Below are 26,378 nucleotides of genomic sequence, written 5' to 3'. Positions count from 1 at the left end.
AGCCTTCAAACGTTTTCATTGGGCTTTGAGGTCAAAAATCTGTCCAATCGGAGTGAAACGGTGTTGCTTATGTCCTTATAAGAGTGTGTATGTGTTCATAACCAGATTTCGAGAGGTAAGTGGAGAATCTTTCCTCGATCCTTAAAGGTCCAGTCCACGACTGACCATTAGGTCCAGTCGTGGCTGACTCTGGGGTTGCGGTGCTCATTTCACTTAATTGGCCAAGGGAGCCAGCGTACAGCTTCCGGGTCAAGTGGCCAGCATGACTAAGCCGCTTCTGGCGAATCAGAGCAGTGCACGGAAACGCCGTTTACCTTCCCGCCGGAGCGGTACCTATTTATCTACTTGCACTTTGACATGCTTTTGAACTGTTAGGTTGGCAGGAGCAAGGACTGAGTAATGGGAGCTCACCCCGCCGTGGGGTTTCGAACTGCTGAACTTCTGATCGGCAAGTCCTAGGTTCTGTGGTTTAACCCACAGCGCCACCCGCGTCCCTCCTTGATCCTTAGATGAACCTATTTCCTCCACCCCCAGATCTCTTAAAAGGAGCTTTCATTCTATTCTCCTCTCACTGCAGGGATCTCTGGTTGTTACCATTCATTTTTATTTATTTGTGTGGTTTTTTTACACTGACAGTAATGAAAAATAAAGCACACCTGGCTGTGATGTGTAATAATAACTGGAAGTTCAATTAAACAGAGACAACTGCACCTGGAGTGACTTGTATTAAAAATAGAAGATTTGTTGTGCAGAAACAGAAGGCCGATTATTGCCAGCATCTAGAAATTGATGTCACAGCATGTTCAGACACACCCGTCATGAAGTCATGTTCATTGAACAGAACGCTGAGGACAGTCATTAATGCATGCAATGGTTTTCTAAACATCATTTGATTGCATTATTAATATTTGGAGTCATGCTTCCTGCACTTCTTCAAGTTACCTTATGTTTCTCCCTGTAGTATATTTCCCCCCATTCCGCTGTCATCCATTTTAGTAGATTAGCATGTTATCAGTGGCGTAGCATGGGGGGTGCAGGGGGGGCCGGGCGCACCGGGCGCAACATCTGGGGGTTAGGGTTAGGGGCGCAAATCCACGGGTTAGGGGGCGCAAATCCACGGGTTAGGGGGCGCAAATTACTTGCCTTGCCCCGGGTGCTGACAACCCACGCTACGCCACTGCATGTTATGGAATACCAGCAGGATGACACTGAAGGGACCAGGAAGGAAGTTCTCGAGTTGAAGAGAACATCCAGGAAGGAAAAGCATCAGGCTAAGACCCAAGTCATCTTAAAAAACAGAGACATCACCTTGCCAACAGAGGTCCGTATAGTTAAAGCTATGGTTTTCCCAGTAGTGATGTATGGAAGCGAGAGCTGGACCATAAAGAAGGCTGATCGCCAAAGAATGGATGCTTTTGAATTATGGTTCTGGAGGAGACTCTTGAGAGTCCCATGGGCTGCAAGAAGATCAAACCTATCCATTCTGAAGGAAATCAGCCCTGAGTGCTCACTGGAAGGCCAGATCCTGAAGCTGAGGCTCCAATACTTTGGCCACCTCATAAGAAGAGAAGACTCCCTGGAAAAGACCCTGATGTTGGGAAATATTGAGGGTACAAGGAGAAGGGGACAACAGAGGATGAGATGGTTGGAAAAGTGTTCTTGAAGCTACCAGCATGAGTTTGACCAAACTGTGGGAGGCAGTGGAAGACAGGAGTGCCTGGCGTGCTCTGGTCCATGGGGTCATGAAGAGTCGGACACGACTAAACAACTAAACAACAACAACAATGACCCAGGTATGATGCAAATAATAAATGTTGGAAATGTAAAGAAAAAGAGGGTATGTTATGCCACATGTGGTGGGAATGTAAAAAAGTGAAAGACTTCTTGGAAATGATTTATAACAAAATCAAAAAAAAATTGAAATATACATTTCCAAAAAAAACCAGAAGCTCTTTTACTGGGTATGGTAGGTACAGAGATTCATAAAAATGATTTTTAAAAAACTGTTTTTATATGCGACCACCACAGCAAGAATACTATTAGCCCAAAGATGGAAGCAAGAAGAAATGCCAAAAAATGAAGAGTGACAAATAAAACTAATGGACTACATCGAACTGGCAAGATTTAGAGGGAAAATCCGAAACCAGCGGGACCAGGCTTTCCTAAAAGACAGAAGAAATTTATGTTGTATTTGAAAGACAATTGTAAGCACTTGTTAGAAACATCGCTTGTAGGATTGCAAGAAGTTTTGTAAGGAGGACTATCCAAATTATTGTGAGAAGTATTAAGATTCGCTGATGTAAGACTGGATTTGAAACAATAAGCATAGTAATAAAATGCATAATTAGAAAGGAATTCAGAAAAGCATTAGAAGGGGTTGATGGAAGTCCTTAGCAACCTTTTTCAGCCATGGGCCGGTCCACCATCCCTCAGACCATGTGGTGGGCTGGACTAAAAAGAAGAATGAGTTCCTATGCCCCACAGATAACCCAGAGATGCATTTTAAGTAAAAGGACACATTCTATTCATATAAAAATACACTGATTCCCTGACCATCCACGGGCCAGATTGAGAAGACGATTGGGCTGCATCCGGCACCCGGGCCTTAGGTGCCTACCCCTGTCCTAGGCTATGACAGTCAAGTACCTTCTTTTGCTTTATATTTCCAGCATATATTTGACCCAGGTTTGTACATTTGTACATTTTTGCTATTTGTACTGGTGTGATATACCATCTGTACATCATTTTCATATAGTTTTCTTTTAAAAGAGAACAATCTATAAATTTCAGATCTACCTTCCACAATTTTTCCCAGCCCTCAAATTGTATATTATGTCCTATATTTTGTGCCCATTTGATCATGACTGATTTGACCTCCTCATCTTTTGTTTCTGATTCTACCAGAATACTTGTTGTTGTTTAGTTGTTTAGTCGTGTCTGACTCTTCGTGACCCCATGGACCAGAGCACGCCAGGCACTTCTGTCCTCCACTGCCCCCCGCAGTTTGATCAAACTCATGCTGGAAGCTTCAAGAACACCATCCAACCATCTCATCCTCTGTCGTCCCCTTCTCCTTGTGCCCTCCATCTTTCCCAACATCAGGGTCTTTTCCAGAGATTCTTCTCTTCTCATGAGGTGGCCAAAGTATTGGAGCCTCGGCTTCAGGATCTGTCCTTCCAGTGAGCACTCAGGGCTGATTTCCTTAAGAATGGAGAGGTTTGATCTCCTTGCAGTCCATGGGACTCTGAAGAGTCTCCTCCAGCACCATAATTCAAAAGCATCAATTCTTCGGCCATCAGCCTTCTTTATGGTCCAGCTCTCACTTCCATACATCACTACTGGGAAAACCATAGCTTTAACTATACGGACCTTTGTTGGCAAGGTGATGTCTCTACTCTCCTACTATCCTTAAAATTCCCACACTCATTGTATGAAGAAGACCTCAGGTTCAAACCCTAGCATCTTCAGGAAGGTGGAGACCCCTGCCTGAAATCCTGGACAGACACTGAGCTAGATGGAACAACGATCTGATTCAATATAAGGCAGCTTCCTGAGTTCCTAGGCTTCCTATATTCCTAAGGAAGCTGCCCCAGTTCAGCACTCTGGAAACTCCCACAGGAATGGGGAAAGGGGGTCCCAATATGGACCATCTATGGTTAAAACCAGGTCACTTGGGAAGGCATGGTCTTGAAAGCTGCAGAGAGATCTCCTGGTTTCACTTCATGACACACCTGCATCGCTGATCAAGCTGGGATATAAGGGTGATCCCACATTTTATTTCATTTTTTTGCATAGCGAAATGTATATGCCACTTTATCGCAACGATGCCTGTTAAGCTGCTTACAAGAAATATTAAAGTTATCAATAAAACGGTTAAAAAACAAGTAATTAGGAGCATTTAAAAACAATTAAAACCACAAACTAAAGAGGGATTAAAACACATCAGTGATTACATGTCTGGATACAGTTGTCTAAACAAAATAAAATAAACCATGCAGGGAATTATTTTATGCTGGGAAACACTCAAAACAAATGATTTTCCACCCCTGAGGTCAGAAATGGCAAAAATCTTACCCTGTCTAGCTTGATTTATCGGCATGCAGAGGTCGTTTCTATGTACCACATCATTCCATGAAATTGGAATGATATATTTTAAATTGTTAGAATGTTTTTATTAGTTAGGAAGAGACAGGTGGCTTTCTGGTTTCTGAAACCCCATTCAATAGATCTGTTACATGGTGGCAGTATTCCATCAGAAACACCATACTCAGCACAGGGTGACTTGATTGACATCTTAGACACGGACTCAGTGAAGGAAACGGATTATTATGTCTATTGTATCATTGTCAAGCAAAAATCAGTGAGTTTCCACCCCCAAACTAGCACACCTCTTTAAATGAAGATGCATCTCTAGATTAATGTGTTTGATTGATTAGCTGACGGATCGATTCTTGACCTCAATAACTGGAAAAAAGGATGCTCATCTCTGTGCACCTATGATGATTTTTTCCCTTTTCTATTTTAAGAGTGTGCCAAAAACTTTGTTTACAGAAGATATGCCATGCCTTTGCCAGCTTTTTGTATTCCCAGCTACCTCCCCCTAAATCATTTTAAATAAACCAAACAAGCAAATCCTTGTGAGTGAAGCCAAGCAATGACTTTTGACAATTATCCCAGGAAACTGTAATGTTAGGACTAGGATAGGAAAATGGGAGGATGCAGAGATTTAGCACATTTCCCCTGCATCTTAGAAATCTCATCACCAGATAGTTTAGCAAGTTCATCTCTTTCTCCTTTATTAATTTATTATTTATACTCCGCCTATGTGGCTGGGCTTCCCCAGCCACCCTGGGCAGCTTCCAACAGAATATTAAAAAACAATACAGTAGTCTATTAAACATTAAAAGCTTCCTTAAACAGGGCTGTCTTCAGATGTCTTCTAAAAGTCTGGTAGTTGTTTTTTTCTTTGACATCTGGTGGGAGGGCGTTCCACAGGGCAGGTGCCACTACTGATAAGGCCCTCTGCCTGGTTCCCTGTAACTTGGCTTCTTGCAGTGAGGGAACCGAAAGAAGGCCCTCGGAGCTGGACCTCAGTGTCCAGGCAGAAAATTGGGGGTGGAGACGCTCCTTCAACTATACAGGGCCAAGGCCGTTTAGCGCTTTAAAGGTCAGCACCAACATTTTGAATTGTGCTCGGAAACGTACTGGGAGCCAGTGTAGGTCTTTCAAGACTGGTGTTATGTGGTGTCAGCGGCTGCTCCGAGTCACCAGTCTAGCTGCCGCATTCTGGATTAATTGTAGTTTCCGGGTCACCTTCAAAGGTAGCCCCACACAGAGCGCATTGCAGTAGTCCAAGCGAGAGATAACCAGAGCATGCACCACTCTGGCGAGACAGTCCGCGGGCAGGTAGGGTCTCAGCCTGTGTACCAGATGGAGCAGATAAACAGCTGGCCTGGACACAGAATTGACCTCCGCCTCCATGGACAGCTGTTTGCCTTCTGTTCAGTGTGTCTGGATTCCCTTTTGTCCAAACCACAACAAAAAAACTCCAGACATTTTTGTAAATTGTAAAAAATCTGCCCAGATGGAGATGTTGGTCCTTGAAAAGAGGACATGTCTGGGGAAACCCAGACATATGGCAATCCAAGACAAGACATTTGTTTTATCAGTTTCCAGGAGTGATGCAATGTGATAGTTTACAGGGATGCGGGTGGGACTGTGGTCTAAACCACTGAGCCTCTTGGGTTTCATAGAATCATAGAATCATAGAGTTGGAAGAGACCACAAGGGCCATCGAGTCCAACCCCCTGCCAAGCAGGAAACACCATCAGAGCACTCCTGACATATGGTTGTCAAGCCTCTGCTTAAAGACCTCCAAAGAAGGAGACTCCACCACACTCCTTGGCAGCAAATTCCACTGTCGAACAGCCAGTGGCGTAGCGTGGGTTGTCAGCACCCGGGGCAAGGCAAGTAATTTGCACCCCCTAACCCGTGGAGTTGTGCCCCCTAACCCGTGGATTTGCGCCCCCTAACCCTAACCCCCAGATGTTGCACCTGGTGCGGCCGGCCCCCCCTGCACCCCCCACGCTACGCCACTGCGAATAGCTCTTACTGTCAGGAAGTTCTTCCTAATGTTTAGGTGGAATCTTCTTTCTTGTAGTTTGGAGCCATTGCTCCTTCTCTGGAGCAGGAGAAAACAACCTTTCTCCCTCCTCTATGTGACATCCTTTTATATATTTGAACATGGCTATCATATCACCCCTTAACCTCCTCTTCTCCAGGCTAAACATGCCCAGCTCCCTTAGCCGTTCCTCATAAGGCATCGTTTCCAGGCCTTTGGCCATTTTGGTTGCCCCTCTCTGGACACGTTCCAGTTTGTCAGTGTCCTTCTTGAACTGTGGTGCCCAGAACTGGACACAGTACTCCAGGTGAGGTCTGACCAGAGCAGAATACAGTGGCACTATTACTTCACTATTACTTCAGGTTTGCTGATCTGAAGGTTGGCGGTTCAAATCCCCACAACAGGATGAGCTCCCGTTGCTCTGTCCCAGCTCCTGCCAACCTAGCAGTTCGAAAGCATACCAGTGCAAGTAGATAAACAGGTACTGCTGTGGTGGGAAAGTAAACAGCATTTCCATGCGCTCTGGCACTCGTTACAGTGTCCCATTGCACCACAAGCAATTTAGTCCTGCTGGCCACATGACCTGGAAAGCTGTCTGTGGACAAATGCTGACTCCCTTGGCCTGAAAGCGAGATGAGTGCCGCAACCCCACAGTCGCCTTTGACCCAGGGGTCCTTTCCCTTTCCTTTTACCTGCATTGTGGTAGCAGAAAGGCACGAGCCTTTTTCAATAAGTTCCTATATCCAATCAATCATATGACCTGCTTTGCTATAGCTATGGCCTGTAATGAGTGAGCTCTGTAGGCAGCAGGGACATTCTGTTCACATTCTTGCCCATTTCCATGGCTTTCTAGACTTCTCCCAGAATGGAATTTTGCTGGGACTGGACTGCAGAAGGGGCAGCTGCAGTGGGATAGCTTGGTTGCTATCCTGGCAGCAGTGGGAGCCCAGGAAGTGATAGGCAGGAGTCTGGTGACTGCATGAGGTGAGAGTGCTTGGGGGGAGCAGGGATGCTGCATTCTCTTCAACCCACTCCCTGCAACCTGAAATAGGGCTGGGTCAGGGGGAAAGTTCCTTGCTGGGCAGAGAAGGGAATCCATTTAGGGGTTTATCTGCAAAAGTGAGCCACATGTTGCAAGTTGGGAATTGGAGGTGGGTCTTAGGTCTGGACCAGTCGAATACCACTGTTCTGCATGCACCATTATTGTTGATTATCTCCTCTTAATACTTGCAAGGGACGCGGGTGGCGCTGTGGGTAAAACCTCAGCGCCTAGGACTTGCCGATCGCATGGTCGGCGGTTCGAATCCCCGCGGCAGGGTGAGCTCCCGTCTTTCGGTCCCAGCTCCTGCCCACCTAGCAGTTCGAATGCACCCTTAAGTGCAAGTAGATAAATAGGTATCGCTTTACAGCGGGAAGGTAAACGGCGTTTCCGTGTGCTGCGCTGGTGCTGGCTCGCCAGAGCAGCTTCGTCACGCTGGCCACGTGACCCGGAAGTGTCTCCGGACAGCGCTGGCCCCCAGCCTCTTAAGCGAGATGGGCGCGATGGGTAGATGAGACTAATCAGATTGGCCACGAACAAGCAGGGTTCAGAATTAAACGCTCTACAACCGATCATGCGATAGTTCTTTACCATCTGGCACGAAAGTACTCCTCTCCCCCCCGGGGCTACCTCTGTGCTGCCTTCTTAGACCTAAAGGCAGCCTTTGACAGCGTTCCTAGAAATATTCTATGGGAGAAACTTGAGAAACAGGGCATTGATAGAAGACTCCTATGGCTTATAAGTCAGCTCCATGAAGGCACCCTTGCTAGAGTGAGACTTACTCCTGCGGGCGACCTCACAAATTCGATACCAATAAACAAGGGAGTGCGCCAAGGATGTATATTGGCTCCCTGTCTATTCAACCTATTCATCAGCGACATGCGAGCATCCCTAGTTAAATCATCTCCAAGTACACACGCGCCTAGACTTGCGGACTACCGCTGCCCACTCCTTTTATATGCGGACGACGCGGTAATTCTATCTTATACACGTGTTGGACTAACCAGAGCTTTGAAGATCTTTGCCACGTATTGTCAACTCAACCAATTAACCATCAACCATGCTAAATCCAAGATTCTGATTTTCTCCAGAAGCCGGAGATTATACGAATGGAAGCTTGGTGGAGCAAAAATAGAGCAAGTCCTAAAATTTCAATACCTAGGAGTTATTTTTCAACACAATTTGGGGTGGAAAGCTCAAATTCAACACCTACTTAACAAGGCCAAAACTCTGTCATATGCGCTCCTCCGATTCTTTTTTTCGGATGGAGCTTTGCATGTTCCCTCGGCCCTAAAGGTGTTCAAGGCAAAAGTGGTTGCCGTGCTTGCTTATGCTGCCCCGCTTTGGGCCGTGATGACAGATCTTGCTCCTCTTGAGACACTGCAAAATCAATTCCTGCGTCGGCTCCTAATGCTCCCCCTGTGCGTAAGCAACGCAGCCATGCGACTAGAACTGAAGATCGCATCCTTAGAAACTTGCCTGTGGAAGCAAGTCTTCAATTATTGGTTATCATTGTGGCATAGATTACCAAACCACTACCTTGTCCAATGCTTATGGCGAGATGAATTCTCTAGCCTTTGGTCTAGTAGAATTCATGCCAAACTCCTGAGTTATGGAATCTCTCCTTCAGATTCCCTAAAACTAGACCAAATTACCGCTCAAAGACTGATCCGCCAAAGACTGGATGACATCGATCTACAGCGAAATTATATGCTGGGGGGAGGTGTTTGTTCGCCCCAGAACATTGGTATCACTTTAACTTACTGCGTTCCATCATACCTCTCCTCCCTTTCGACTGTTGCCCATAGACTGGCCTTCACCAAAGCGAGGTTCAACGTTTTTCCCTCCAACGTCCTGAGACATAGATTCTCAAAGGGCCAAGCCCCTGCCACGTGCGAATGTGATAAGGAGACGCCGGAGTCGCTCCAGCACATCATGTTCACTTGCCCCCTGTTCAATGTGCCACGGGCAAATTTGTTGGGATCAATCATACAGAAACTAGAGGGTACCCCACCAAAATTCCACCTTGCCCAAATCTTGCAGGATAAGGATACTCATACGACCCTGAATGTGGCAAGGTTCCTGGTCGCTGTCCTTACCCAAAAGCGACGCCAAGGAGCACTACAAGCTAACTAAGGCGTAGTATGCCATTCTATTTTATAGTATTTTATTGTTATTGTGGTGTTTTAGCGGCTGTTTTTTTTTTTTCCCCCACGTGCACAAGCTGTTATTTATGTGTTGTTTTTACCTGTATGGGCCTATGGCCGTAATAAATATTGTTTGTTTGTTTGTTTGGCGCGCAACCCCAGAGTCGGTCACGACTGGCCCGTACGGGCAGGGGTACCTTTACCTTTACCTTTAATACTTGCAAGGAAATCAATCATCGACGCATTTTTGTGTGTGCCTCTTTGTTCCTTTGATATCCTCCTGCTGCCAATTTTCAAACTGCACGATGATTTCTAAGCGAATAACTAAGGATGGTGACAGATAAAACATTTTAAGAGCAACGCTGGGCATTTGATGGCACTGGCACTCGGATCCCAAACTAAGGGTGGGAGGGTCTGTCCATTCTGGTTCTTCTCCTTTCTCATTTTCCCAATCTTATATGTAGTTCTCTATGGGAATATGGTCCTCAGAAGGTTGCGTAGAAGGGAGGGTCAAATTGTGGACATGTTAGCATAGCGGATGGGAGCAACAGGTATGATTTTGACCCCTTCCATGGACTCATTGACCATGAATAGGCAACATCATTCCTTACAAAACATCATTCTCCAGCCCTGGTCTTCAGTCTAACAGGTTCCAGCTAAGATCTAGTAGAAGGCTATGTTTGCTCTCCTCTAGACTCTCATTCTGCTTCTTGTGTCATTGTGTTTGAGAAGGTGTCTCAACAGGATGGATGTGTCCATAAAACTTTTAACAATTATGCTCCTTCGCTTCTCACTGAGTAATGTGTGTGGCTCCAGCAGATGCCCTTGTGGTGTAAGGAATGATGTACAGCACAGTCCTATTTTGTGTAAATCATTAAAGCTCAGTCCAACTATTTCTTACATCCCCAAGGCCAGATTGAAGAATGAGATAATGTACAGAGACATAGATCATGGAACTGGAACACAAAGAAGGTGCAAGTGGAAGGGTGGCAGGTTTAATTACCAGTGTTTGGCACTTAGGTCCACCACTCCATCTCTTGACAGCTCAAGCTCCCATCCCAGATGCAATTTTCTAAAAATGCAGATATAACAAAGCCCCAGACACTTTCTCCCCAACCACTCCAGGCAAATGGTTGGTCACATTACTTGACTTCTCTGCAGCTATAAGATTTGCATCTCACCCTTTCTCTAAGGAGCCCACAAACCCAGCATGTTCACACTCCTGTCTCAGGGCGTCTAGGCTGTCTTGGTCATGTCCACACAATGGAAGATGGCAGGATCCCCAAAGACAATCTCTTTCAGTTAGGAAGCGGGTTTGTTCCAACAGAGGACTCAGTAGATGCTGGTCCAGTTGGGTGAATGAATCTATACACGTCTCTCTCTCCTCCATCCAGGCAAGCAAGAGGTATAGTTGCAGTTCAGAGATGCATTTCAGCTAGACAAAAACCCAAGAAACAGGCAGTTTTTTTAGGGATTTGCTAGGTTGGCTGGCGCTGGGACTGAACGACCGAACGACGGGAGCACACCCCGCAGCGGGGATTCGAACCGCCGACATTGCGATCGGCAAGTCCTAGGCACTGAGGTTTTACCCACAGCGTCACCCGCGTTCAGTGCCTTACGGAGGGTAAATAAATGTGAAAAGGGTTATAAAATGGTTGGTTCGTTGGAAGCAAATGGGACGGTCTTGATGGGTTGAACACAACACAATGAATCACGCTATCTCATTGGTATCTAAAACCGAGTAAACTGGCAAAAATATATAAATCTAAATCAAAAAAGTGTTGTAAATGTAAAGAGAAAAGGTTCTTTTTATCATATGTGGTGGTCTTGTAGTAAGGTTAAAGCTTACTGGGAAATGATATACAATGAATTGAAAAGGATGTTCAAAATAACATTTGTAAAAACAAAACCCAGAAGCTTTTCTTTTGGGAATTATAGGGATAGAACTACCTAAATTGTATAGAAATTTATTTATGTATGCTACTACAGCAGCAAGGATGCTACTTACCCCAAAGTGGAAAGAAACAGAAGTCCTAGTAAAGGAAGAATGGATACAAAAACTTGTGGAATGTGCAGAAATGGCGAAACGTACCAGAAGAATAAGAAATCAAGATAACAGACTTTTTATAAAAGAATGGAAATGGTTTATTGAACATTTACAGATAAATTGTAAGCAGATAAAAACATTGGCAGGATTATTGTAATAACCTGCTGTTTCATAAGGGTATATATTCACAGTAGATAATAAAAAGATAAAGTTAAATGAATTTGGATACAGTGGTACCTCGGGTTAAGTACTTAATTCGTTCCGGAGGTCCGTTCTTAACCTGAAACTGTTCTTAACCTGAAACTGTTCTTAACATCACTTTAGCTAATGGGGCTTCCTGCTGCCGCTGCACGATTTCTGTTCTCATCCTGAAGCAAAGTTCTTAACCCGAGGTACTATTTCTGGGTTAGCAGAGTCTGTAACCTGAAGCTTATGTAACCTGAAGCATATGTAACCCGAGGTACCACTGTATGCAGAAGATATTTTTAAAAATTTAATTTAAGGAACTGCAGAAAGAGGGGAAGGAAGTCAAATTTTGAAATATTAAATTGATTGTAAAACTAATGAAATGTATAAACTTGAAAAGTATTTTTTAAAAAAACACTTATAAAAACCCCCATAATGAATCACAATACACCTTTTATTACACGGTCACAGACCTTGGATGGGTTTATTAGTTTTGTACTATATAACAACATAAAAAGAGCCCTGCTGGATGAGGCCAACGACCCCTCTAGTCCAATACCTGTACTCTTCATCCATCCAGCTCCTCACATGTTAAATTCCTTTCTGCTAATTCAGATGTGCCAGGTTGGTTGGAGTGGTTGAAGTTTCCGTTTAAGTATGGATTTATGCACCTTACGTGGGAGACCTTTCATATCCTGTAAGAGAAGGCACAGCAGGACTTGCATGGTTTGCTAGGAGCAGTTTAAGCAACCTCATCATCACACGTACTAAAATGGGCTTGGACAACTAAGCATGATTTGACTGATACTGTACATTAAAATACTGTGTTACCCTCCTGCTGCGGTTGCTGTTTCTACAGAAAAAAACTTCCTTGCAGCTAGAATAACAATGCAGCAACCTGCATGGAACTCCATTGTTTTTATAAACTTTTTAAGACTCACCCAGTCTTCCTTTGGCACCATGCTTTCCAGGTACAGGAATTGTCATTTGCTCAGATTTGGCAATAAAACGTGGATTTTCTTGGGCAAAGCACTGGGGAAACAGGGGGAAATGCTCAGACACAGAGCTTTAAATCTGTGCGTGGAAATGCAGCACAAATGGCAGTCTGGATGAACCCATCATCTTTCCACAAGTAATAATAATAATATTAATATATAAGAGTGGTTTCCCCAGCCACTCTGGGCAGCTTCCAACAGAATATTAAAATACAATAATCTATTAAACATTAAAAGCTTCCCTAAACAGGGCTGCCTTCAGATGTCTTCTAAAAGTCTGGTAGTTGTTGTTCTCTTTGACATCTGGTGGGAGGGCTTTCCACAGGGCGGGTGCCACTACCGAGAAGGCCCTCTGCCTGGTTCCCTGTAACTTGGCTTCTCGCAGTGAGGGAACTGCCAGAAGGCCCTCGGCACTAGACCTCAGTGTCCGGGCAGAATGATGGGAGTGGAGATGCTCCTTCAGGTATACTGGACCGAGGCCGTTTAGGGCTTTCAAGGTCAGCACCAACACTTTGAATTGTGCTCGGAAATGTACTGGGAGCCAATGTAGGTCTTTCAAGACTGGTGTTATGTGGTCTCGGCAGCCACTTCCAGTCACCAGTCTGCCACATTCTGGATTAGTTGTAGTTTCCGGGTCACCTTCAAAGGTACCCCACATAGAGCACATTGCAGTAGTCCAAGCGAGAGATAACCAGAGCATGCACCACTCTGGTGAAAACAAAATTTAAAAAATCCTTCCAGTAGCACCTTAAAGACCAACTAAGTTAGTTCTAGGTATGAGCTTTCGTGTGCATGCACACTTCTTCAGATACTCTGGTGAGACAGTCTGCGGGCAGGTAGGGTCTCAGCCTGCGTACCAGATGCAGCTGATAAACAGCTGCCCTGGACAAAGAATTGACCTGAGCCTCCATGGACAGCTGTGAGTCCAGAATGACTCCCAGGCTGCACTGGAAAAGCAGTGCAGATTAAACAAGATGTAGGTCCCGCTAAAATACCTTAACCGACCATAGCAAAGACATGCGTGTTCAGAATATGACAGAAGCACCTTTGTGGGATCTAAGCAACAGATGAACAAGGGAACATGTTTTCTACTGAGTTGGACCACTGGTCCATCTACCTTAGTATCGTCTCCACAGGCTGGCAGCGTCTCCCCAATTTTTCAGGCAGAAAATTGGAGATGCCCGGGTTTTAAGCTGGGACCTTCTGCAAGCAAAGCAATTGCTCTAGCGCCAAGCTGCAGCTCTTCCCCCTAAGCTGCAGGAACTAAGAGACAGCTTGATTTCCCTTTGACTCATCCTCATAATATAAGCAGAGCACTCGCTGGGTTATCAGTCCCGCTTCCAGAGGGAAGAGAAGGGATATTTTCCTGGTGCTTCCAGAAAAAAGGCAGTTTGCATGGAACTGGCTGTATGCCAGCCTCCATATGAGGCTCCCACACGGACCTCACACCCAGAGGCCTGATCAGGGAAACATGCTTTTTCAAACTAAGCTGTAATTAATAATTATATAGTGGTCAATTGCCCAATGCTACAGATGAATGGGAAGGAGGAGATGAATTTGGTAGGGGGCTTGAAGTTTCAGTGGCTGCTCACAGGGCTACAGTTCTTTCTGTTGGGGGCTATTTAAAACTGGGGGGTGGGGAATCTGAATCTGTAGTTTTAGTTTATGGATTGCTTCCCAGGAAACATCCTGAAGCAACTGACAATTAAAGTACAGTGGTGCCTCGCAAGACGAAATTAATCCGTTCCGTGAGGCTCTTCGTATAGCGGTTTTTTCGTCTTGCGAAGCAAGCCTATTGACAGCTTAGCGGATTAGCGCTATTAGTGGTTTAGCGGCTTTTAGCGATCAGCTGTTAAGCGGCTTATCAGCGGATCAGCTGATAAGCGGCTTAGCGGCTTAGGAAAAGGGGGGGGAGTGGGTAAAAACTGCAGGAACTCGCAAGACATTTTCATCTTGCGAAGCAAGCCCATAGGGAAATTCGTTTTGCGAAGCGCCTCCAAAACGGAAAACCCTTTCGTCTAGCGGGTTTTCTGTCTTGCGAGGCGTTCGTCTTGCGGGGCACCACTGTATCAGCTACATCTTACTCCGAGCAGACTCATCAAAATTAATGAAACCAAGTTATTCGTGCCCGTGAATTTCAGTGGGTCTACTCTGAGTAGGACTAGCAGGTGCCATGGGATGGAAGGTTTGCAGGCTATGAAGGACACAAATTACTCAGAAATTTATTGACAGCTGCACGAATTATGATAGCTAGGAAGTGGAAGGGGCAGGCAGAATATTAAATGGAAGAATGGTATAAAGAGGTGTGGGATATAGCTATTAATGATAAACTAACACGTTCCGTTAAGGTAAGACGGGGAATACGCAGGAGAAATGATTTTGAGGAGATATGGAAGATGTTTCTAGGATCTGTACTGTTAAAACAGAAAGGGGTCGATTCATCGCAAGTGGTACCTCGGGTTACAAACTTAATTTGTTCTGGAGGTACGTTCTTAACCTGAAACTGTTCTTAACCTGAAGCACCACTTTAGCTAAGGGGGCCTCCCACTGCTGCCACACCGCTGCTGCATGATTTCTGTTCTCATCCTGAAGCAAAGTTCTTAACCCAAGCTACTATTTCTAGGTTAGCAGAGTCTGTAACCTGAAGCGTCTGTAACCCAAGGTACCACTGTATTACTTTGTCAAAATAAAAAAAGGGCATTAGAATCTGAAGGGGGGGAGGACTAGCACGGGCTGTGTTGTTGGCATTTGTCTGTCTTGAGAGACAATGGAGTGTGCTTCCAGGGGTGAAGTCAAAAAGCCATGTTAGCCACCCCAGAGTGACCTCCCCGGGGCACAAGCCTGAGCAGTGTGCATGGAAGTCTTGGGCTGCCCAGTTGTCAAGACTGTTAGGGGACATTCGGCACAGAAACATGTGTGTATACCTTTAAGAAGTTTCTGGGATTAATTGGCTGCAGCTGGCCGTTGCTCTAAAGGAAAAAAGCTGAGTTTTGTAGCCTGCCTGCAGGAATAACACCCACCAGAGTTTGTTTATTGTTTTGTAATAAAGTCTTTGTTTTAGTTTGGGTTTTTACACCTTTATTGTTTTGTAATAAAGTCTTCATTTTAGTTTGGGTTTTTACACCTATGTCTCCTGGAGTCACTCTGTCCTCTGCCACTAGCTGGAAATCCCCCTCCAAAAAAGACCCCCTTCTCAGGCTCATTGATGTGAGTCTCCAGGGCCAGATGAACTGCATCCAAGAGTATTAAAAGAACTGGCAAATGTGATCTCAGAACCACTGGCAGTCATCTTTGAGAATTCCTGGAGAACAGGCGAAGTCCCGGCAGACTGGAGGAGGGCAAATGTTGTCCCTATTTTCAAAAAGGGGAAAAGAGAGGACCCAAATAATTACCGCCCAGTCAGTCTGACATCAATACCAGAGAAGATTCTGGAGCAGATCATTAAGCAAACAGTCTGAGCACCTAGAAAGGAATACTGTGATCACCAATAGTCAGCATGGATTTCTGAAAAATAAGTCATGTCAGACTAACCTGATCTCGTTTTTTGACAGAATTACAAACCTGGTAGATGAAGGGAACGCAGTGGATGTAGCCTACCTTGATTTCAGCAAGGCATTTGACAAGGTGCCCCATGATATTCTTGTAAAGAAGCTGGTAAAATGCGGTCTTGACTATGCTACCACTCAGTGGATTTGTAACTGGCTGACTGACCGAACCCAAAGGGTGCTCATCAATGGTTCCTCTTCATCCTGGAGAAGAGTGACTAGAGGAGGTTAAGGGGTGATACGATAGCCATGTTCAAATATATAAAAGGTTGTCACATAGAGGAGGGAGGGAGGTTGTTTTCTCCTGCTCCAGAAAAGCGGACACGGAGCAATGGTTCCAAACTACACAAAAGAAGATTCCACCTAAACATTAGGAAGAACTTCCTGACAGTAAGAACTGTTCGACAGTGGAATTTGCTGCCAAGGAGTGTGGTGGAGTCTCCTTCTTTGGAGGTCTTTAAGCAGAGGCTTGACAACCATATGTCAGGAGTGCTCTGATGGTGTTTCCTGCTTGGCAGGGGGTTGGACTCGATGGCCCTTGTGGTCTCTTCCAACTCTATGATTCTATGTGGTCTAAAGGAAGCAAAGCGATACATTTGAAACAAGCTTGGCTGCAGGAGTTGCTGGAAGGAGGTGTACACGGCGCCTTAGGGATTCCATTCCGGCTTTGTATAGGGTTTCCTTCTTAGCCATGTCAGCTTCGCCTTTGAGCTGGTGCCAACGACTGGGCTCAACCTCTTCAGCCCCGATTGGGCCAAGTGAGCGGGGAAAGCACTTCCAGAGACCTTCCACTACAGGAAAGCAGGTCTAAGTGCAATGGACTCACAACTTTGAGCTGTGAGCACCAAACTCAGTGCCAAGGTCAGCAGAGCACAGCAGAGTATGAACTACACGAACGACAGCTCTGAAGCATAACTTCTTTATTATTTTACAGCTCCTGCAAACTAAAATAAACTAGAAACTAAAGATTAATGGAGACTACTGGACTGCATGAGTGTTACAGTTGCTTAAGCAGTCATCTTATCTCTACACAGATAACACTCAGACTCCAACAGAGTCAGGCTGGAGCAGAAGAAGCGATGAGCAGATTCCACCCCCTCCTTTCTGAAAACATTGTCAGGAGATTCTTGCAACGGGAGGTGTGAAATATCCACAAGCCACTCATATACAAAAATCTAGTCAAATATGGCCTCGGTCCAGTATATCTGAAAGAGTGTCTCCACCCCCATCGTTATACCCGGACGCTGAAGTCCAGCGCCGAGGGCCTTCTGGCAGTTCCCTCACTGCGAAAAGCCAAGTTACAGGGAACCAGGCAGAGGGCCTTCTTGGTAGTGGCACCTGCCCTGTGGAACGCCCTCCCAGCAGATGTCAAAGAGAACAACAACTACCAGACTTTTAGAAGACATCTGAAGGCAACCCTGTTTAGGGAAGCTTTTAATGTTTGATGCATTACTGTATTTTAATATTTTGTTGGAAGCCACCCAGAGTGGCTGGGGAAGCCCAGCCAGATGGGCGGGGTATAAATAAATTATTATTATTATTATTATTATTATTATTATTATTATTATTATTATTAGATGAGAACATGCAGTAATAAGGAAGGTCTTCAACTGGTGCAGAAAGGGCAATGGAAAGGATGCCTGTCTGATATGTAGCAGGAGGGAGTTCCGAAGGTTAAGTGTCACAACACAGTATGACTAAGCTGCTTCTGGTGAACCAGAGCAGCACATGGAAACGCCGTTTACCTTCCTGCCGGAGTGGTACCCATTTATCTACTTGCACCTTGACGTGTTTTCGAACTGCTAGGTTGGCAGGAGCAGGGACCGAGCAATGGGAGCTCACCCCGTCGTGGGGATTCAAACCTGATTGGCAAGCCCTAGGCTCTATGAAGGGCTATCACCTGGAAGATGGCATAAGCTTGCTTGCTGCTGCTCCCGAGGGCACCAGGTGTATCCCTGCTGACTCCCCCCCTCCTGCTCCAGGTAAGTGGCAGTGATGCTGGTTCCAGGGCTACCCCTCGCTAGAAGCCCCTCCTACCAGCACCATATAGAGAGACCCAATTTGGCTGCCTCTGTACCCTACAGGTCTATAGCTCCTGGGCAATGTAATATGTTAGGTTAGCAGTTATGCAGGAGTCGTCTGGGATTCTGATCTGGCAGAGATGCTGCTGTTGTTAAGGGAACACAGTGTTTTGTTTTCCTTTTGGCTCGCCTGCTGCTTCCATTTATTGTTAAGGGAGATGCGAGCTCAGAGCACCTGCATTCCTAAAACAAAGCTGCCACGTGGATCACAAGGAGGAAATTGCAGGAGCTTATCATATATTTGCCATTTATCAAAATTGACTCCAGCACAGCATTTTGACACTTTCCAGAGACTGGGCTTCTGAAGGCAATTGTAACCTTCAGAAGATAATATATTTTCTCAAATTTCACTTCCTAGGACACAGTGTGCCTAGCATACAATCAATACCAGGAGTATCTGGAGGCAATGAAATCCTGTAAATAACAGAGTTTGCAGGGGTGAGGAGCACGAGTTGTGTTTACACATACTCCACTATCTTGAGATTTTGGCTTAATTCATATGTAGTCTCTGATTTGAGAACACAATAACATTTGCAAGATTTTGATGGAGTCACTCGTTCTGAAACACTGTAGGAAAAGTGTGTCGCCTTGAGACCAAATTACATCCTCTTCAGAGGTGTGGTGGTTGGACTACAACTCCCATCATCCTTAGCTAACTGGTGGTCAGGGATGATGGGAGCTGTGATACTATAATCAACCCCCAATTTGTGTGGGGGTTGCAAATCAGGTCATCACACGTGTTCCCCGCCCCGCCCCGCCCCGCCCCCTTTCCCGGCCACTTCTGGGTCACATAGATATAGTCCTGTGTCAATTGGATGCACATAAATCAGTCGTTGCCTGTAATTTGATTTTCTCCAAAGAATTCTGGGAGCTATATTTGGCCAAGGGTGCTGATTAGGAGACCCTAATCCCCCCCCCCAAAAAAAACCACACTCAGGGAATTTTAGCTTTGGGAGAGAAATAGGATGGACAGGGGTGTCTCCCAACAACGCTCTTAACAAACCACAGCTCACAAGATTTGGGCTGCATCCTGTCAGCATTTAAAACTGGGTGCCTGACATGTACATAAAGTCTCAAGCTCATTAGCATCCTCCCTTGTTAGGAGTCTGCCTTATTGAATTCAAACTTTCCAAAGAATATAACTCTGCAATATAACTGCTTCTACTGTATCTCTAGCTTCGGATTAATTTCTATTCATTTGCCTTCAGAAACACGTAAGAGCAAGTTCTGAATCCCAGATTCCCATTGAATTCATGCAGGTTTCCCTTTCGGTACAAAACAAACCTTCCCTCAAGAGTTTGTCTCTCGCTTTTGGGAAATGTTGCTCTGGTGAAATGCAATGTTTCTTTGGGTTGCGTGCCAGGAACCTGAGTTACTCACACAGCGATAATTATTTACAGCTCAAAAGGTTTGGGGTTATGAATGGCTCCCCCTTCCCATCTCCCCCACTTTCATTTTCCTTCCCTGCGATCCATTAATTCAGCCAATACGCTTTTCATGATGTGAAATAGAATTTGCTTCTGTGTGATAATGGGGAAGTTTAAAATGCTAAGAGAAAATATTTCCGCTCTTGGGAAATTTTGCAGCTGATTATAATCAGCCTAGTAGGAACAAAGGCTCCCCTGGATGGAGGATACAAAGAGTTGTGTGAGTGTTTGTAGAAACTAGACCACTTTACAAACATAAAATTTACACCTGTTGCCTGACCACCTTTGTCTCTGTCTCTGCCCACCAGTCTAATAAAGGATCTCCCCCAGTGGTATATAGGATCATTGTACATATGTATAGGATCATTGCTTTTATGTATATTTCCTTGTGTCCCCGATTCATTCCTTGGGAACCGGTGAAGAGTTCGGACAAACTCAAACTTTTAAAAAATTGTTTCTATCGAAATATTTCCATGGGCAACAAAGGTACACGTAACGTCTCTTTTTTTCAGTTCACAGTCTCTTACCTACAGGTCAGTTGCAATTAGTGTGAGACAATGCTATCATAGGCATTGTAAAGTTGGGGGTGTTATGGAAATGACATGGGGGGTGAACATCTTTAAAGTTGTTGCAATGTCGCAAATATTATGATTATGCCTGAATGTATCCTTTCAACTTATTCGTAGAAAATCTATACTTAGACTGACTCTCCTCATTTCACCGCCATTTTAACCCTTAAAGAAAGGTGAATTTCCACCTCCCTCCAGGAACCAAGAATCATGAAGTCACGTAGGCAGCAGGAACAGGGTATCCTTCCATAAATCCCCCAAGTGTGAGAGCACATCCACGGCACCCCACCTGGGCAGTGACCAAGGGGGCAACAACAGACATCCGCAGAGACAGTTGAGCAAGGCAGGTGTTCTGAAAACCTATCTCCAGACACGACCTGAGGGCAAGGATGTGTCCGTGCTAGACCGTCTGACTCACCAGCAAAATGCTCCTAGATTTGACTCCACTGGCAGCTGCTGTAGTCTGCATTACAAGTGAGCATCAGAGTTTTATTGCTATTTTGGTGGTGGGTACTTAAAAGGCGTTGGGAAAGGTGTCTGATCAAGTGACCTGATGTTGAATTTGTGTAATCCTTGTGTACCCCTCCCCATTTGTGACATGTCAGTGATGTAGTGATGATGTATCAATGATACTATGGTTTTCCCAGTAGTGATGTATGGAAATGAGAGCTGGACCATAAAGAAGGCTGATCGCCAAAGAATTGATGCTTTTGAATTATGGTGCTGGAGGAGACTCTTGAGAGTCCCATGGACTGCAAGAAGATCAAACCTCTCCATTCTGAAGGAAATCAGCCCTGAGTGCTCACTGGAAGGACAGATCCTGAAGCTGAGGCTCCAATACTTTGGTCACCTCATGAGAAGAGAAGACTCCCTGGAAAAGACCCTGATGTTGGGAAAGATGGAGGGCACAAGGAGAAGGGAATGACAGAGGACGAGATGGTTGGACAGTGTTCTCGAAGCTACCAGCATGAATTTGACCAAACTGCGGGAGGCAGTGGAAGACAGGAGTGCCTGGCGTGCTCTGGTCCATGGGGTCACGAAGAGTCAGACACGACTAAACAACAACAATCAATGATGATGCTCTAAGTCTATTCTGGGGAAAAGAGGGAACAAGACAACAACGTAACACACACACACCCCCACACACCCACCGGAAGCATACAAATTGACAAGGCTCAATTGACCCAACAACTCCCACCCCTTCATAAACACAACAAAACTTTTTTCTTCTTACTGTTTTGTGACTGAGAGCAAGGGCTGCAGGTGGGAAAGGAGGCGTGGGAACCCTCCTTTTCCTTCTTCTCACCACCGCCACCAAGTGGATATTTTCCTTTTCTCTGGCCACCTGCACTAAACAACCATCTAATCTTTCAGATTTTAGCTGGCGCAACACAATCCTTATACTAGATAACATAATATGGCACTTGGGGATTATAAGGCCTCACAGTTTTTTTAAAAAAAGAAAACTATGCTGTTCTTTAAAAGTTTTAGTAAGGGAAGAATTTCAGCAGCTTTCGAGAAAATGATTTTAAAGGTGCAGGGGGGCCATACTAATTTCATGGTTTGAGAAGTTATTCATTATAAAATTAAACAGAGAAGAATACATCCAGCTGTAGCTATTCTAAACCATTCCCCTTATCAAGCTAATATTTATCAATTTGCATCCTTCGGTTCACCTTCTGGGTCCCTTGGCAGTTTCTCCTTGCTACTTTCTGCTTTCTGGTGATAAACCTCTATTCTATTCCTCTTTCTTCCTTTTCCAGCTGCTAACTACGTTATATTCCAACTTGACTCACATTTTACTTATAGTTCTTATTATTTATTAAACTTACTAGTCACTTGTTGCCTGAAAAGTCCCCAAGCAAGTTGCAGCTAACATGAACATAAATAGATAAAGGAACATAAATACATTATGCAATGGAGGGGAAAAAATTCATATACTGTAAAACATGAGCTTTTTTATACAGCATACAAAAAACAAAAACAAACCAGCTACCTCATAACAATATTTCCACTTCCCTTCCCAACCTTTTGACCAACCAGAATAGAGTCCCGATTAAATTTCTACTTCTCCTTAACTACCACATTATTAAGCTGAACATTTTACCTTTCTGTGAATACCCTTCTCAGCACAGAAGAGCCTCACTATTGATGATGATGATGATGATGATGATGATGATGCCTCCCGTCTGACTGGGTTACCCCAGCCACTCTGGGCAGCTTCCAACAAACTGAAACACAATACGACATCAAACATTAAAAACTTCCCTATACAGGACTGCCTTCAGGTGTCTTCTAAATGTTAGGCATTACACAACCCAACACTTCCACAAAATGGCTGGCAGTGCTTTCATAGCAGGAACATTTTGGTTGGTCTTAATAAAGGCGTTGTCCAACTGTGGATTTCAGACTTTTCCCCCTTCTGGATCAACAAGACTACCTTTTATTTTTCGAAGTACTGTGCAATTGCTCATTTCATTTCCCAGTTCTGAGAAATGGCAATTTGAACACTGTTGGGAGTAATTATGCCAAATAATTGAAAGGAGAATAAGGGCATGATGGGCATATATTGCTTCTGTTCTTTGACAGGCATCTATGATAGCAATGTGAGCTTTTTTACTTCAGATGAGGATCTCATTTATCTTATTTCAGTTCTGAAACGATGCTCATCATCTGGGTCACTGTGTAAGGATTTCACTGAGAGCATTTACCCAGAGATTGCCTTGAAATGCGCACATGGCTGATGCCTTCAATTCAAAGAACACACCATTTTTTTGATGCTGCTTTGAGCTCAAGAAAGGGGGAGATTGCAGGGAGGACTGACAAGAGTTCCCCTCAAACAATAGCACTTTAATAAGTGATGCTTGACCTTACATATGTTAATTGTACACTTTCCATAGCAGAGAGAAAGAACAGTAAAAGAAAAAAAGGGGATAATGTTAAGCATTCAATCAGTACTTGATATGCAGACAGAGAATCTTTTTGGCGGAACTTCTGGAAAGTTTTGAGACTAGGGTGTTGTGACATCCTCGCAGTTGCAGCTGTATTTACTTGGCAAGGCAGGAACTGAGCAGGAAGAGGAAACGGGTCTTTCATACACTGGGAACAAAAGAACCGTGTAAGGGCCTACTGGATTGAACCAGTGGCCCATCTAGTCCAGTGGTTCTCAACCTGCGGGTCCCCAAATGTTGTTGGACTACAACTCCCATCATCCCTGAGCTCTGGCCTTGCTAGCGAGGGGTGATGGGAGTTGTAGTCCCACAACATCTGGGGACCCACAGGTTGAGAAAGGCTGATCTAGTCATAGAATCATAGGATCGCAAAGTTGGAAGGGAACCCAAGGATCATCAAGTCCAACCGCCCTGCATTTCAGGAATCTCAGCTAAAGCATCCATAACAGGTGGCCACCCAAGCACCGCTTAAAAACCTCCAAAGAAGGTCTCCTCCCAAAGGAGACCGTTCCACTGTCAAACAGCTCAACAGTCCATTAACAAAAGTTGAAGATAATAGAACCATAATAGGGTTTGAGTTGGGTGCAGGATTCAAGCATGGGGTGGCCGAGGGTCAACTTTACTTCCTGTGGGAAGCCTGCAAGCAGGACCAGAGATGCTCCCATCCTGTGGTTTCCAGCAACTGGTATTCAGACACATTGTTGACTCCAACAGTGGAGGCAGAGCATAGCTGTCATGGCTCGTAGCCACTGGCAGTGTGATGGACTAGGACTCAGGCTCGGGCTCAGAACCAGAGGAGTCTCAGTCCGCACCGGATCCTTTGCCTCAGGCATCATCTGAATCAAGTCTGGGGCCTGATCCTGAAGAGTTCCAGTCTGCAGGGGGTTCCCCTGCAACAAACACCAGCTGGGCCGAGTCAGGGGCCGGAGCCTGCCCTGGCTCCAGATGCGAGGATTACCTCGTTGCCGTCAGCTGGGCCATTGCTTACAGCTGCTCCACACTGTGGCAAGAAAAACTGATGGACTTTGCGGAATTGGCAAAACTGACACACAAACTACCTGACAAGGATAACTGTGACTTTAAAGATGAATGGGAACCTTTTACGAAGTATTTGAAGAAACAACAAAATGAACTGGACTCCTTGGCAGGTTTTGAATAAACATTCACAAACTCTTTATTGGTAATATATAGATAGATGAATTGAGGATTTTTACAATTTTATAACATGCAGATAAAATTATGTGTCGAGAAACCAGAGAGAGGAGCTGAGGGAAGTCTCGGGTTTTCTTTTTTCTTTTTTAGGGGGGAAATGGGGGGGGGAATAATGTGGATCATCTATTTTTTGTTAAAATTGTTATGTTGGAATTCCTAATATTTTTGTTAAAATTGTTATGTTGGAATTCCATGGCAGGCTGTCTATTCCTGGCAGCCTGCCATGGAGGGATCAAATTCCCCAAAGCCTGACACCGGAACTCTGAGCCTTCTTCCATTGGTGGTTCCCCAGCTGGTTCCTCCCACTCAGCGGCGTAGCTAGCCACTCAGCCACAGGTGCCTGGTCAGGGGGCGTGTCCTGCAGCTGGGGGCGGGGTGATCCACCCATGGGGGCGGGGCGAGCCTCTCCGACACTTGGAGCCTGTCCGCCGCTTCCCCCTCAGCTGTAGGGCAGCTGAGGGAGAGGCAGTCAACATATGCATGTACCACACTGCCGTTTCAGGCAGCGCGGGAACCTGCAGGCGCCTAAGCCACCACGTCAGTCCTAAAAAGTTTCATGAGCCCTTTAAAAAACCAAAAACTCATTTTGCCACCCCCCTCAGTGATGACACCTGGGCAGACCGCACCCCCTTCCTCCGCCATTGCTCCCACCATTTCTCTGCATGCAACCAGTCCAACTGGATACTGCTAAGCACCTCCTGCCAACCTAGCAGTTCAAAAGCAGACCACTGCAAGTAGATAAATAGGTACCACTGTGGCGGGAAGGTGCACCCTGGCACTTGTCACGGTGTCCCGTTGCGCCAGAAGTGGTTTAGTCCTGCTGGCCACATGACCCGGAAAGCTGTCTGTGGACAAACGCCGGCTCCCTTGGCCTGAAGTGAGATGAATACCACATCCCATAGTTGCCTTTGACTGAACTTAACCATCCAGGGGTCCTTTACCTTTTACCTTTACATTACTACCATAGGAGGTGCTTGAGGGCAGAGCAGGGTCCATGTCCACCAAGCTAATGGTCCCTATTATGATCCAAAACAAAGCAATGTATTGCAAGAGTGGGAAACAGGGTCCCCTCTAGATACTTTAGGACTGCACTGCAACTCTCATTAGTCTCAACCAGCATGGTCAGTGATGATGGGATGATGGGATGATGGGAGAGATAATGGGAGTTGGGAGAGATGATGGGAGTTGTAGTTCAACAGCATTTGGAGGGAATCACATTGCCTACCCCAAAGTTATAGGGTCAAACTTCAGTGACTGCAGGAAGCCAACTTCATTTCCCCCCAGTTATATTTTATTTTATTTTCAAAAAATTCACACATACACCTATTTTTTCTTTTGATGACTTCCCGCCCTGTTTTCCATGGTATTTTTTTATTTCTCCCCCTTGCTGCATCCTATCTCGAATTCCTTCTGTTGCTCAAAGTTCAGATCCTGCTCATGATACTATAGTATTTCCTTAGATAATCCAAAAATAGGCTTCCATTCTTCCACGAAACAATCATCATCAAGTTCTAATGATCATTTGGTTCTGGAAGGCAACTTACTTCAGCAGTTCACTGTGACTCAGCAAAGGGACCTGCAAGGGAATAAAAAATTCTAGATTAGCATTAGAAAAATAAACCAATGCAAAAAGGAAAATGGGTACATTAAAATCAACATATCTTAGCTCCTGATTTGTTACTTTACAGGTCCTAAAGTTGGGCTGTAACTTATTGAACCACCAGGAGGACCCTTTTAAAGAAGAAAAGCATGTCCAGAATGGAAGAAATAATTCAACTCTACAGGGAGTGTAATATATTGCAATCAGGAAATCCAATCATCCTCAGAGAGCTGCAGCTTTATAAATTTTGATTCGGTCCTAAAGATGGCAAGGAACAAGCTGTCCGGTAATGAAAATCATTAGAGCAGCATTGCTTTGAAGGATCCCACCTTGATCACAGGAAGCAGCAAATGAATGTTCTGAGCTGATTATGGAAAATCAGGACATCAATGCTAATACAGTCTGTTATAAAACACACCAGGGAAGTTGCAAAGAAAGGAGAAGGAATCAAACCTGGT

General features: G+C 45.0%; 1 long non-coding RNA gene across 1 annotated transcript in view; it reads left to right on the top strand.

Annotated features, from left to right (window-relative positions):
- The window catches only part of LOC309345223, a 434,352-nt gene extending 408,906 nt beyond the window's left edge, over positions 1-25,446 (top strand). The window contains exon 3 of the long non-coding RNA XR_014158113.1: positions 25,136-25,446. This is a non-coding gene — a long non-coding RNA (uncharacterized lncRNA). The remainder of the gene's footprint in view (positions 1-25,135) is intronic.
- The last annotated feature ends 932 nt before the right edge of the window (positions 25,447-26,378 follow it).

Source organism: Podarcis erhardii (genome assembly GCF_964252035.2).
Source record: "Podarcis erhardii genome assembly, chromosome: 6".
NCBI classification, from domain to species: Eukaryota; Metazoa; Chordata; class Lepidosauria; order Squamata; family Lacertidae; genus Podarcis; species Podarcis erhardii.
Note: the sequence above shows the minus strand (reverse complement) of the source record. Positions and strands in the feature narration are given on the sequence as shown.